This window comes from Anomaloglossus baeobatrachus, assembly GCF_048569485.1.
Source record: "Anomaloglossus baeobatrachus isolate aAnoBae1 chromosome 6 unlocalized genomic scaffold, aAnoBae1.hap1 SUPER_6_unloc_1, whole genome shotgun sequence".
In the NCBI taxonomy this organism is placed as follows: Eukaryota; Metazoa; Chordata; class Amphibia; order Anura; family Aromobatidae; genus Anomaloglossus; species Anomaloglossus baeobatrachus.
In genome coordinates this window covers 152105-166880 of record NW_027441814.1, presented here as the reverse complement: position 1 = coordinate 166880, position 14776 = coordinate 152105, and positions in this window count along the sequence as shown.

Here is a 14776-nt window from a genome sequence, read left to right as displayed (position 1 = left end):
CCAGCGCACGGCAGGCGCGACGAGAAAGAGCTGCTCGGTATCCATTATTTCCGCTCCGAGGGATGTAAGTGGCCTCCATGTCATACAGGCTGAAGACTCCCTCCTCCTCCGAGACAGGCTCCGTGTCAGCCCCCGAGCCGCTGTCCTCTGACTCCAGGGAACCACTGGTGGGACTTGGCAGGCCAGTAACGGTTTCCAGCTGAGCCCAGACTCGTGGCTCCTCAGTGGCAAGTGACCCGTCATCGGCTGGGGTGGGGAGGTCTGCTACCCGTTCGTCTACGTTACCCGCTCTTGCGGTTGATGGGCTGGCTTCCTCTTGGGCCTCCGGGCCCTGGCGGGGCAACACGGACTTTGCCACCTCCATCGGGGACGGTGATCTGGGTGGGGTTGTATGGGCGGTCAGCACAGGCGATGGGTCGGGCCCTGCTGGGGCCAGGGGTAGACCGGATCCTTCAGCCGCAGCGGCCGGTCCTCTAGGGACACAAGGGTGTGGGTCTCTCCCCAGTTCCTCTAGCATGGTCTCTATTTCATGCGGCCGCACGACTGCAGCCAGCAAATCCATCTCAGCGGTCCAGCGATCTAATAGGTTCCGTACTTGGACCCGGTTACAGCAGCACAACAGCATTACTTGGGTGTTCAGCCAGGCCGCCGTCCCGGGGGCAGGCTCCGGAGATTCAGGCCTCTCTGATGGTGCGGACATGTTGCAAGCTGCTTCAAGGAACCGATTATGTTTGCAGAGTCCTGGCGTCCCCGCTTTTATAGCCTCGGCTACATCAGGCAGACACACTCTCGCTCCCCCTTGGTACTCTTCAGCACTTCCGTTTGTTGGGGGCGGGTCTACCCTCAAAACAATTCCTAAGCACTTTAAGCTGTTTCATGGATCAGATCCTAAAAAATTCATGATCCGTGGAATTGACATGCTTGATATAGACATACGTGGTGGACGGGTTAGTCAGCGATTAGGACAACTTGAGACACAATGGATCTGGCGTCTGCATACCGTTCAGCCCCATGGTCTTAATGAGAACATGAGTTTTATTCCCTTTCTTTAAAGTATGGGCTTTCTGTTTTTAATTAATTTTTATCTTTTTTCAGGCCTTGTTTTCTTCTTTGGGTTTGCACGTATGCGACTATGTATTTGGAGAACGGATATTGGATATTTTTCCTGTCTTCTATGTAATGATGAATTATACCTGAACTGGATATCTTCAGACTTGGCGAATGATATATACTGTCTATTCTATATATTGGTAGATTTATATATATTTATTTATACTATTATTTTTCCTATTATACTGTGATCAGCTGCTGTATGTGCCCACATCACCTATTTATGTGATATTAGTGTGCTTTTCGACCACTTATTGTCAGTAATTTTCCTTTTTTATGTTTGACATAGGTGGTTGAAGTACTTACCACTTTTTGATATTGTTTTAATCGTGGGATTATGTGTGGTTTTATACAGCAATTTTTCCACATTATATATATATATATATTTTTTGATATTTTTTGTTCTTCCTTCTTTTTTCTTTTTTGTTATATTACCAGTCTGTGATATGTTCATTATTACTGCAATTCTCTGGATGTTTTGCTCTAAATCATTTATCCATATTGGTATGTATGTATTATCCAATTGTATTGCTGTATATATACCTACGGTCTCCTATATCCATTCCACCCCACTTTATTTGTTTTCATACATGCATTCACACTCCTATTTCCATCTCTCACCCTGTTGTTGCAGTGTACGCATGCGTCGCCTGTCAGGATCTCTCGCTACTCCCAGGCGCGTCTCTATGGTTACCTGGACGCCGGGTTCTCTTTACCCGGCGTCCTTGTGGCCATGATGCGTCTGCGAGGCGGGACTTCCGGCCGGCCGGCCTCGTGTGCGTCACAACTCTGCCCAATCGGCTAAGAGATGTGGCCTATATTAATCTCACTTCCTCCGGTTTCGTTCACGCCCCTGACGAAGGTTTAATACCGAAATACGCATTGGGCGCAGTCCACTGCAGTTGCTCATATCCAGGTAATATGTAAGTCCTGTCTTACCTTGCACTATTCTGCCCAAACTTGATCTGGCCTTCCGGTCTCTGGATATTCTCCGTACCTCTCATGTCTGTCTCAGTGCACTATAGGAGGGATTGGGGGCGCTCTTCTGACTGGGTTATGACTCACATGTGTGTCTCTTGACCAGTGTCAGTGCGCTATATGTGACATTAACTCTTCTTTACTATAAACATTACTCCAATCCCTTTATTATAGTTTGAACACTGTATAGTACATCTTGCACTGAAGACATTTACGCTGCCTATATTAGATGCCTCTTAGTTGCTCCTTGTTCATTATCTTATCAGCAGCATTTAATCCATTATATGTATGAGATACACCTTATGTTAAGGGTTGTTTATGTCCTCTCTGAGTATGCCTGTATTAGTAATTTTCTTTGTGGGCACATTCTGCAATGTTTGACTTTATATATTCTTATGACTATGTATTGTTCAGCATGTCAATATTTGCATTTGCTAACTGCAGTGATGTACACCGTTCTCTGACCCCCTTCACTTATCTGCACTAAATATTAATAAAAATGCATTTGGACCTACTTGATCGCCTCTTTGTGTGTTTACTGTAGTACTTTTTTGCGATTTGGTCCTTATATTGTAGTCTTGTATTCTGCCTATTATATAATATTGTTATATTGTTATCTATACTATTTGATATGCAGAAATTTTCTATGCCATTACTTACTAGGTTGTAAAACACACAGGGTCCCTCTGGGGACAACTTGCCGGCAACGGCCGGAATAATCAGGTAGTCAATCAGGTGAAGGTCCACGGTTCATTAGAGTCATTCACTCAAACTGCTGAGGGTCCCAACGGGGGACAACTACTTGCAACGGCGGACCGCTGCCATTACTGCTCACTTTCGTACTCCTCACCCGGCTCCAGGTGCAGAAGCACGGGTTCCAGCCCCTCCAGCGCACGGCAGGCGCGACGAGGAAGAGCTGCTCGGTATCCATTATTTTCGCTCCGAGGGATGTAAGTGGCCTCCATGTCATACAGGCCGAAGACTCCCTCGTCTTCCGAGACAGGCTCCGTGTCAGCCCCCGAGCCGCTGTCCTCTGACTCCAGGGAACCACTGGTGGGACTTGGCAGGCCAGTAACGGTTTCCAGCTGAGCCCAGACTCGTGGCTCCTCAGTGGCAAGTGACCCGTCATCGGCTGGGGTGGGGAGGTCTGCTACCCGTTCGTCTACGTTACCCGATCCCGCGGTTGATGGGCTGGCTTCCTCTTGGGCCTCCGGGCCCTGGCAGGGCAGCACGGACTTTGCCACCTCCATCGGGGACGGTGATCTGGGTGGGGTTGTATGGGCGGTCAGCACAGGCGATGGGTCGGGCCCTGCTGGGGCCAGGGGTAGACCGGATCCTTCAGCCGCAGCGGCCGGTCCTCTAGGGACACAAGGGTGTGGGTCTCTCCCCAGTTCCTCTAGCATGGTCTCTATTTCATGCGGCCGCACGACCGCAGCCAGCAAATCCATCTCAGCGGTCCAGCGATCTAACAGGTTCCGTACTTGGACCCGGTTACAGCAGCACAACAGCATCACTTGGGTGTTCAGCCAGGCCGCCGTCCCGGGGGCAGGCTCCGGAGATTCAGGCCTCTCTGATGGTGCGGACATGTTGCAAGCTGCTTCCAGGAACCGATTATGTTTGCAGAGTCCTGGCGTCCCCGCTTTTATAGCCTCGGCTACATCAGGCAGACACACTCTCGCTCCCCCTTGGTACTCTTCAGCACTTCCGTTTGTTGGGGGCGGGGCTTCGCTTTTGCGCCTTCCCTGCTCGGAGAAGATGCTCGAGCGGGAGATTTTCGCGCCAAGACGGCGGCGCTTCAAAATTTTCGGCCGGACACCGCCGGCGGAGATCACAAGGCGCACTTCTACTGGTAAGTAGATGGGTTCAATCCTGTTCGTGACGCCACGTTGTCGCGGGCGGGGAGGACGCCGTCGCTGCTGCGCTCTCGCTAACGCTCGGGTCCGGCGCTGCTGCGATGGCTGCTCGGTGGCTCGAGCGGTGGGCCAGATCCGGGGACTCGAGCGGCGCTCCTCTCCCGTGAGTGAAAGGGGTGGTTGGTTTGGGGAATTTAGTCCGTGACGCCACCCACGGGTCGTGGTGAAGATGGGCACCACCACTGCTGATGATGGGGATCCTGGGAGCGATGGTAGGGAGCAGCTGGGATGTTGTTTTCCCCCTCCGTGGGTAGGGGTCGGTGGTCCCGGGGCCTGATGATGTGACGGGGAGGCAGGGTTGGTGAGGTGCAGGGTTGCAGGGACAGCGCGGCGCGGTGCCGGATGGCACGGGTGTACTCACTCAGCAAGAAAGGTACAAAGTCCTCGGTAAACCAAACGGCTGGATGGACGGGTCCCGCAGCCGGCTGCAGTGTCTCTCCCCGGACAGGTGATGGCGGCTGTCTTTCCCTGCACCTCGATGTTCTCCTTCTGACTACTATGGATTCCCAACGGTAGTCCGCTCCCCGGTGGATGGATGCCGGAGGAACCCGTTTGCCCGCAGGCGCTGGCCCTTGGGTCTCTAGCCTTGGGCGGTAGCTGTATACCCTCACGGTGTGGGCGGTTGCCTTCAATCGGGACTTTTTCTGTTATGAAACCCCTGGGGTTCCGGTCACATTCGGATCTGACTATTGTCGGCGGCTCCAAGCCTGGTCGGGGTCCGATGGCCCTGCCTGTGTGTGCTGGCTTCACTTCACTCCCCGGTCGGTACCGGCGGGCCGTCACCCGACCCCGGTCCTATGGTTCCGCGTTGCTCCACCACTCCTGCAGACGGCCACCACCGTCTGCCAACCTTGCTGTCAGTGCCTGGGCCACAAACCCAGACACCCAAGTGCTTGCTCCTCTCACTTCAAACTCCAACACTCAACTACTGTCACTTTTCCCGCCTCCAGGCCTGTGAACTCCTCGGTGGGCGGGGCCAACCGCTTGGCTCCGCCCCACCTGGTGTGGACATCAGACACTGGAGGGAGGCAACAAGGGTTTTTGTTTGGCTGGTGTCCCTGTCTAATGGGGGTGGGGGTGTTTGTATGTTATCTGTGATGACCTGGCTAGGTCAGGGCGCAACACAGTGATGGGCACAGTGTACGGGTGGTGAAGTGATGGGCACAGTGTACGGGCGGTGCAGTGATTGACACAGTGTACGGGTGGTGCAGTCATGCGCACAGTGTATGGGCGGTGCAGTGATGGGCACAGTGTATGGGTGGTGCAGTCATGGGCACAGTGTACGGGCGGTGCAGTGATGGGCACAGTGTACGGGTGGTGCGGTGATGGGCACAGTGTACGGGCGGTGCAGTGATGGGCACAGTGTACGGGCGGTGCAGTGATGGGCACAGTGTACGGGCGGTGCAGTCATGCGCACAGTGTACGGGTGGTGCAGTGATGGGCACAGTGTACGGGCGGTGCAGTGATGGGCACAGGGTACGGGTGGTGCAGTGATGGGCACAGTGTACGGGCGGTGCAGTGATGGGCACAGTGTACGGGCGGTGCAGTGATGGGCACAGTGTACGGGCGGTGCAGTGATGGGCACAGGGTACGGGTGGTGCAGTGATGGGCACAGTGTACGGGTGGTGCAGTGATGGGCACAGTGTACGGGTGGTGCAGTCATGGGCACAGTGTACGGGTGGTGCAGTGATGGGCACAGTGTACGGGTGGTGCAGTGATGGGCACAGTGTACAGGCGGTGCAGTGATGGGCACAGTATATGGGTGGTGCAGTCATGGGCACAGTGTACGGGCGGTGCAGTGATGGGCACAGTGTACGGGTGGTGCAGTGATGGGCACAGGGTACGGGTGGTGCAGTGATGGGCACAGTGTACGGGCGGTGCAGTGATGGGCACAGTGTACGGGCGGTGCAGTGATGGGCACAGGGTACGGGCAGTGCAGTGATGGGCACAGTGTACGGGCGGTGCAGTGATGGGCACAGTGTACGGGCGGTGCAGTGATGGGCACAGGGTACGGGTGGTGCAGTGATGGGCACAGTGTACGGGCGGTGCAGTGATGGGCACAGTGTACGGGTGGTGCAGTGATGGGCACAGGGTACGGGTGGTGCAGTGATTGGCACAGTGTACGAGTGGTGCAGTCATGCGCACAGTGTACGGGTGGTGCAGTGATGGGCACAGTGTACGGGTGGTGCAGTGATGGGCACAGGGTACGGGTGGTGCAGTGATGGGCACAGTGTACGGGTGGTGCAGTGATGGGCACAGGGTACGGGCGGTGCAGTGATTGACAGTGTACGGGTGGTGCAGTGATGGGCACAGTGTACAGGCGGTGCAGTGATGGGCACAGTGTATGGGTGGTGCAGTGATGGGCACAGTGTACGAGCGGTGCAGTGATTGACAGTGTACGGGTGGTGCAGTGATAGGCACAGTGTACGGGTGGTGCAGTGATGGGCACAGTGTACGGGCGGTGCAGTGATGGGCACAGTGTACGGGTGGTGCAGTGATGGGCACAGTGTACGGGTGGTGCAGTGATGGGCACAGGGTACGGGCGGTGCAGTGATGGGCACAGGGTACGGGTGGTGCAGTGATTGGCACAGTGTACGAGTGGTGCAGTCATGCGCACAGTGTACGGGTGGTGCAGTGATGGGCACAGTGTACGGGTGGTGCAGTGATGGACACAGGGTACGGGCGGTGCAGTGATGGGCACAGTGTACGGGCGGTGCAGTGATTGACAGTGTACGGGTGGTGCAGTGATGGGCACAGTGTACGGGCGGTGCAGTGATGGGCACAATGTACGGGCGGTGCAGTGATTGGCACAATGTACGGGTGGTGCAGTGATGGGCACAGTGTACGGGCGGTGCAGTGATTGGCACAATGTACGGGTGGTGCAGTGATGGGCACAGTGTACGGGCGGTGCAGGGATGGGCACAGTGTACGGGTGGTGCAGTGATGGGCACAGTGTACGGGTGGTGCAGTGATGGGCACAGGGTACGGGTGGTGCAGTGATGGGCACAGTGTACGGGCGGTGCAGTGATGGGCACAGTGTATGGGCGGTGCAGTGATGGGCACAGTGTACGGGCGGTGCAGTGATGGGCACAGTGTACGGGCGGTGCAGTGATGGGCACAGTGTACGGGCGGTGCAGTGATGGGCACAGGGTATGGGCGGTGCAGTGATGGGCACAGTGTACGGGCAGTGCAGTGATGGGCACAGTGTACAGGCGGTGCAGTGATGGGCACAGTGTACGGGCGGTGCAGTGATGGGCACAGTGTACGGGCGGTGCAGTGATGGGCACAGTGTACGGGTGGTGCAGTGATGGGCACAGTGTACGGGCTGTGCAGTGATGGGCACAGTGTACGGGTGGTGCAGTGATGGGCACAGTGTACGGGCGGTGCAGTGATGGGCACAGTGTACGGGTGTTGCAGTGGTTGGCACAGTGTACGGGTGGTGCAGTGATGGGCACAGTGTACGGGTGGTGCAGTGATGGGCACAGTGTACGTGTGGTGCGGTGGTTGGCACAGTGTACGGGCGGTGCAGTGATGGGCACAGTGTACGGGCGGTGCAGTGATGGGCACAGTGTACGGGCGGTGCAGTGATGGGCACAGTGTACGGGCGGTGCAGTGATGGGCACAGTGTACGGGTGGTGCAGTGGTTGGCACAGTGTACGGGTGGTGCAGTGATGGGCACAGTGTACGGGCGGTGCAGTGGTTGGCACATTGTACGGGCGGTGCAGTGATGGGCACAGTGCACGGGTGTTGCAGTGGTTGGCACAGTGTACGGGCGGTGCAGTGGTTGGCACAGTGTACGGGTGGTGCAGTGATGGGCACAGTGTACGGGTGTTGCAGTGATGGGCACAGGGTACGGGTGTTGCAGTGGTTGGCACAGTGTACGGGCGGTGCAGTGATGGGCACAGGGTACGGGTGTTGCAGTGGTTGGCACAGGGTACGGGCGGTGGAGTGATGGGCACAGTGTACGGGTGGTGCAGTGATGGGCACAGTGTACGGGCGGTGCAGTGGTTGGCACATTGTACGGGCGGTGCAGTGATGGGCACAGTGCACGGGTGTTGCAGTGCTTGGCACAGTGTACGGGCGGTGCAGTGGTTGGCACAGTGTACGGGTGGTGCAGTGATGGGCACAGTGTACGGGTGTTGCAGTGATGGGCACAGGGTACGGGTGTTGCAGTGGTTGGCACAGTGTACGGGCGGTGCAGTGATGGGCACAGGGTACGGGTGTTGCAGTGGTTGGCACAGGGTACGGGCGGTGCAGTGATGGGCACAGTGTACGGGTGGTGCAGTGGTTGGCACAGTGTACGGGTGGTGCAGTGATGGGCACAGTGTACGGGTGTTGCAGTGATGGGCACAGGGTACGGGCGGTGCAGTGGTTGGCACAGTGTACGGGCGGTGCAGTGATGGGCACACGGTGGATGCACAGGCGTTGGTGTAGCGGTTGGCAGTTGAGGCCTATGACCCCGGCTGCCGCCTTTCCTGTGGATTGCAGATGGTGGCCGCTTTCTTCGCCTCTTCTGCGCTCATTTTATCCCCTAATATCGGCTCCTCGTTCAGACGTCTCCAGCCGCCATTAATCATTCACTCGCTCTGCGCTTTACAAGGCTGCGGCCTTGAGTGTGAGTCAATAGTGAGGGACCCTTGATCTCGGTGAAGGACGCGCTCATCTGCTAATCCCAGATCAGTGGAGATTGACCACGGCGGCACATCCATAATCCTGGGAATTATTACAGAATACAGCCTTGTAAATCACTGCGCCCTCTCCCACAGTGCCGCCCTGCGGAGCACACACCGAATAATGCCGTCACACACCACCAAATAATGCCGCTACACACCGACAAATATCACCAAACATCGCCGAAAAATACTGCCACACACCACCGAATAATGCCGCCACACACCGCCGAATATCACCAAACATCGCCGAAAAATACTGCCACACACCACCGAATAATGCCGCCACACACCGACAAATATCACCAAACATCACCGAAAAAAATACTGCCACACACCACCGAATAATGCCGCCACACACCGACAAATATCACCAAACATCGCCGAAAAATACTGCCACACACCACCGAATAATGCCACCACACACCGCCGAATATCACCAAACATCGCCGAAAAATACTGCCACACACCACCGAATAATGCCACCACACACCGCCGAATATCACCAAACATCGCCGAAAAGTACTGCCACACACCACCGAATAATGCCGCCACACACCGACAAATATCACCAAACATCACCGAAAAAAATACTGCCACACACCACCGAATAATGCCGCCACACACCGACAAATATCACCAAACATCGCCGAAAAATACTGCCACACACCACCGAATAATGCCACCACACACCGCCGAATATCACCAAACATCGCCGAAAAATACTGCCACACACCACCGAATAATGCCACCACACACCGCCGAATATCACCAAACATCGCCGAAAAGTACTGCCACACACCACCGAATAATGCCGCCACACACCGACAAATATCACCAAACATCGCCGAAAAATACTGCCACACACCACCGAATAATGCCGCCACACACCGCCGAATATCACCAAACATCGCCGAAAAGTACTGCCACACACCACCGAATAATGCCGCCACACACCGACAAATATCACCAAACATCGCCGAAAAATACTGCCACACACCACCGAATAATGCCGCCACACACCGCCGAATATCACCAAACATCGCCGAAAAATACTGCCACACACCACCGAATAATGCCGCCACACACCGACAAATATCACCAAACATCACCGAAAAAAATACTGCCACACACCACCGAATAATGCCGCCACACACCGACAAATATCACCAAACATCGCCGAAAAATACTGCCACACACCACCGAATAATGCCACCACACACCGCCGAATATCACCAAACATCGCCGAAAAGTACTGCCACACACCACCGAATAATGCCGCCACACACCACCGAATAATGCCGCCACACACCGACAAATATCACCAAACATCGCCGAAAAAAATACTGCCACACACCACCGAATAATGCCACCACACACCGCCGAATATCACCAAACATCGCCGAAAAGTACTGCCACACACCACCGAATAATGCCGCCACAAACCACCGAATAATGCCGCCACACACCGACAAATAATATCGTCACACAGCAACATATAATACCGCCACACACTGACAAATAATGCCACCACACACCGCCGAATATCACCAAACATCGACAAAAAATACTGCCACACACCACCGAATAATGCCACCACACACCGACAAATAATATCGTCACACACCAACATATAATGCCGCCACACACTGACAAATAATGCCGCCACACACCGCCGAATATCACCAAACATCGCCGAAAAATGCTGCCACACACCGACAAATATCACCAAACATCGCCGAAAAATACTGCCACACACCACTGAATAATGCCACCACACACCGCCGAATATCACCAAACATCGCCGAAAAATACTGCCACACACCACCGAATAATGCCACCACACACCACCGAATAATGCCGCCACACACCGACAAATAATATCGTCACACACCAACATATAATGCCGCCACACACTGACAAATAATGCCGCCACACACCGCCGAATATCACCAAACATCGCCGAAAAATGCTGCCACACACCACCGAATAATGCCGCCACACACCGACAAATATCACCAAACATCGCCGAAAAATACTGCCACACACCACTGAATAATGCCACCACACACCGCCGAATATCACCAAACATCGCCCAAAAGTACTGCCACACACCACCGAATAATGCCGCCACACACCACCGAATAATGCCGCCACACACCGACAAATAATATCGTCACACACCAACATATAATGCCGCCACACACTGACAAATAATGCCGCCACACACCGCCGAATATCACCAAACATCGCCGAAAAATGCTGCCACACACCACCGAATAATGCCGCCACACACCGACAAATATCACCAAACATCGCCGAAAAATACTGCCACACACCACTGAATAATGCCACCACACACCGCCGAATATCACCAAACATCGCCCAAAAGTACTGCCACACACCACCGAATAATGCCGCCACACACCACCGAATAATGCCGCCACACACCGACAAATAATATCGTCACACACCAACATATAATGCCGCCACACACTGACAAATAATGCCGCCACACACCGCCGAATATCACCAAACATCGCCGAAAAATGCTGCCACACACCACCGAATAATGCCGCCACACACCGACAAATATCACCAAACATCGCCGAAAAATACTGCCACACACCACTGAATAATGCCACCACACACCGACAAATAATATCGTCACACACCAACATATAATACCGCCACACACTGACAAATAATGCCACCACACACCAACATATAATACCGCCACACAAAACCAAATAATACCGCCACATCCCCGAATTATACCGCTACACCCCACCAAATAATATCGCCAAACACCAAATAATACTACCTCACACTGCTGAATATTACCAAACATCGCTGAATAATACCGCCACTCACCACCAAATAATACCACCACACACCACAGAATAACACAACCACACACTGCTGAATTACACTGCCTCACACCAACAAATATTGCTAAAAAATACTACCATACACAGCTGAATAATACCGCCACATACCGCCGAATTATACCGCCACACACTAACAAATAATACCGCCACACACCATTGAGTAAGACCACCATACACCGCTAAATTATACTGCCGCACACCACCAAATAATTCCACCACATACCACCAAATGATGCTACACTAATTTTGTGTATGACACTAAAGACATCTCCAAGTCTCCAGTCTCCAAGGAAGAGCAGTGCATGCAAGACGAGCCAGGGAACTCACAGAACTGGAAGATGTCTCCAAGGAAGAGCAGTGCATGGAAGACGAGCCAGGAATCTCACAGAACTGGAAGATGTCTCCAAGGAAGAGCAGTGCATGGAAGATGAGCCAGGAATCTCACAGAACTGGAAGATGTCTCCAAGGAAGAGCAGTGCATGCAAGACGTGCCAGGAATCTCACAGAACTGGAAGATGTCTCCAAGGAAGAGCAGTGCATGCAAGACGAGCCAGAAATCTCACAGAACTGGAAGATGTCTCCAAGGAAGAGTAGAAAATGCAAGACGAGCCAGGGAACTCACAGAACTGGAAGACATCTCCAAGAAAGAGCAGAGCATGCAAGACGAGCCAGGAAACTCACAGAACTGGAAGACATCTCCAAGGAAGAGCAGTGCATGCAAGACAAGCCAGGAATCTCACAGAACTGGAAGACCTCTCCAAGGAAGAGCAGTGCATGCAAGACGAGCCAGGAATCTCACAGAACTGGAAGACCTCTCCAAGGAAGAGCAGTGCATGTAAGACGAGCCAGGAATCTCACAGAACTGGAAGACCTCTCCAAGGAAGAGCAGAGCATGCAAGACGAGCCAGAAATCTCACAGAACTGGAAGACATCTCCAAGGAAGAGCAGTGCATGCAAGACGAGCCAGAAATCTCACAGAACTGGAAGACCTCTCCAAGGAAGAGCAGAGCATGCAAGACGAGCCAGAAATTTCACAGAACTGGAAGATGTCTCCAAGGAAGAGCAGTGCATGCAAGACGAGCCAGGAATCTCACAAAACAGGAAGATGTCTCAGAGGAAGAGCAGTGCATGCAAGACGAGCCAGGAATCTCACAAAACTGGAAGACGTCTCCAAGGAAGAGCAGTGCATGCAAGACGAGCCAGGAATCTCACAGAACTGAAAGACGTCTCCAAGGAAGAGCAGTGCATGCAAGACGAGCCAGGAATCTCACAGAACTGGAAGACGTCTCCAAGGAAGAGCAGTGCATGTAAGACGAGCCAGAAATCTCACAGAACTGGAAGACATCTCCAAGGAAGAGCAGTGCATGCAAGACGAGCCAGAAATCTCACAGAACTGGAAGATGTCTCCAAGGAAGAGCAGTGCATGCAAGACGAGCCAGGAATCTCCCAGAACTGCAAGATGTCTTCAAGGAAGAGCAGAACATGCAAGACGAGCCAGGAAACTCACAGAAATGGAAGATATCTCCAAGGAAGAGCAGAACATGCAAGATGAGCCAGGAAACTCACAGAACTGGAAGACATCTCCAAGGAAGAGCAGAACATGCAAGACGAGCCAGGAATCTCACAGAACTAGAAGACATCTCCAAGGAAGAGCAGTGCATGCAAGACGAGCCATGAATCTCACAGAACTGGAAGATGTCTCCAAGGAAGAGCAGTGCATGGAAGACGAGCCAGGAATCTCACAGAACTGGAAGACATCTCCAAGGAAGAGCAGAGCATGCAAGACGAGCCAGGAATCTCACAGAACTGGAAGATGTCTCCAAGGAAGAGCAGTGCATGGAAGACGAGCCAGGAAACTCACAGAACTGGAAGACATCTCCAAGGAAGAGAAGTGCATGCAAGACGAGCCAGGAATCTCACAGAACTGGAAGATGTCTCCAAGGAAGAGCAGTGCATGGAAGACGAGCCAGGAATCTCACAGAACTGGAAGATGTCTCCAAGGAAGAGTAGTGCATGGAAGACGAGCCAGGAAACTCACAGAACTGGAAGACATCTCCAAGGAAGAGAAGTGCATGCAAGACGAGCCAGGAATCTCACAGAACTGGAAGATGTCTCCAAGGAAGAGCAGTGCATGGAAGACGAGCCAGGAATCTCACAGAACTGGAAGATGTCTCCAAGGAAGAGCAGTGCATGGAAGACGAGCCAGGAATCTCACAGAACTGGAAGATGTCTCCAAGGAAGAGCAGTGCATGGAAGACGAGCCAGGAATCTCACAGAACTGGAAGATGTCTCCAAGGAAGAGCAGAGGAATATCTTTTAAACAATAATTGAAAGACTCTAGGCTGGTATAAAAAGCATTTACAAGCTGTGATACTTGCCAAAGGGGGCGCTACTAGGTACTAACCATGCAGGGCGCCCAAACTTTTGTATTGGTCCATTTTCCTTTTCATAATTTTTAAAATGCAAAGGATGACATTTTTTTGTTTAAGAGGAAATGCGTCATCTGTAACTTTATCCCTGTTAGAAATCATTGCATTTTCAGCTTGCTTAACTGTTCACTATAACTGTAATTTTGACCAGGGGTTCCCAAACTTTTGCATGGCGCTGTGTATATATTGTTATGCGATCAGGGGATTTAGCGGACCCACTGGGCCACAGCAAACAGAAAACCCAGAGGGGTTTGACTGTGGAACCACACCTGGGTTTCCCCAGAGCCTCTGGTGGTGCGGGTGTTACGCTGCAGGGCCGAGACCGCGTGCCACTCGGGAAGATTGTTGCTGTGACGGCCCCAGGGGTATGGGAGCGACAGTCTCTGGAGATGGGTAACAGCGGCAGTAGGTGTCAAGGTTTTGGTAGGGATGGATGGATGCGGCAGTAGCAGCTGTTAAGGATACTTTGCGGCAGCGGGTATCATGGATGGCGGCCGGCGTGGCAGCTTGTAGCAGCAGTGGCAGACTTGGGATAAAAGCAGCAGTGTAATAACAGGACACTAATACACAAACATAAATCAGCAGCAACATATAACACAGTACAGCAGCAGTGGAGACAGCAGCAGCAGTGCTAAGGACCTGAGAACTAGCAACTTATGAGGCTCATTGCCCAGGCACCTCCCTTAAGAGGACGGTGCCTTAAACACCTGCAACCTCTCAGCTGACCTGAGTGGCACTCCTGGATCAAGGTACGCTGGCCCTTTAAAATAAAGGGGGTGGCCGCA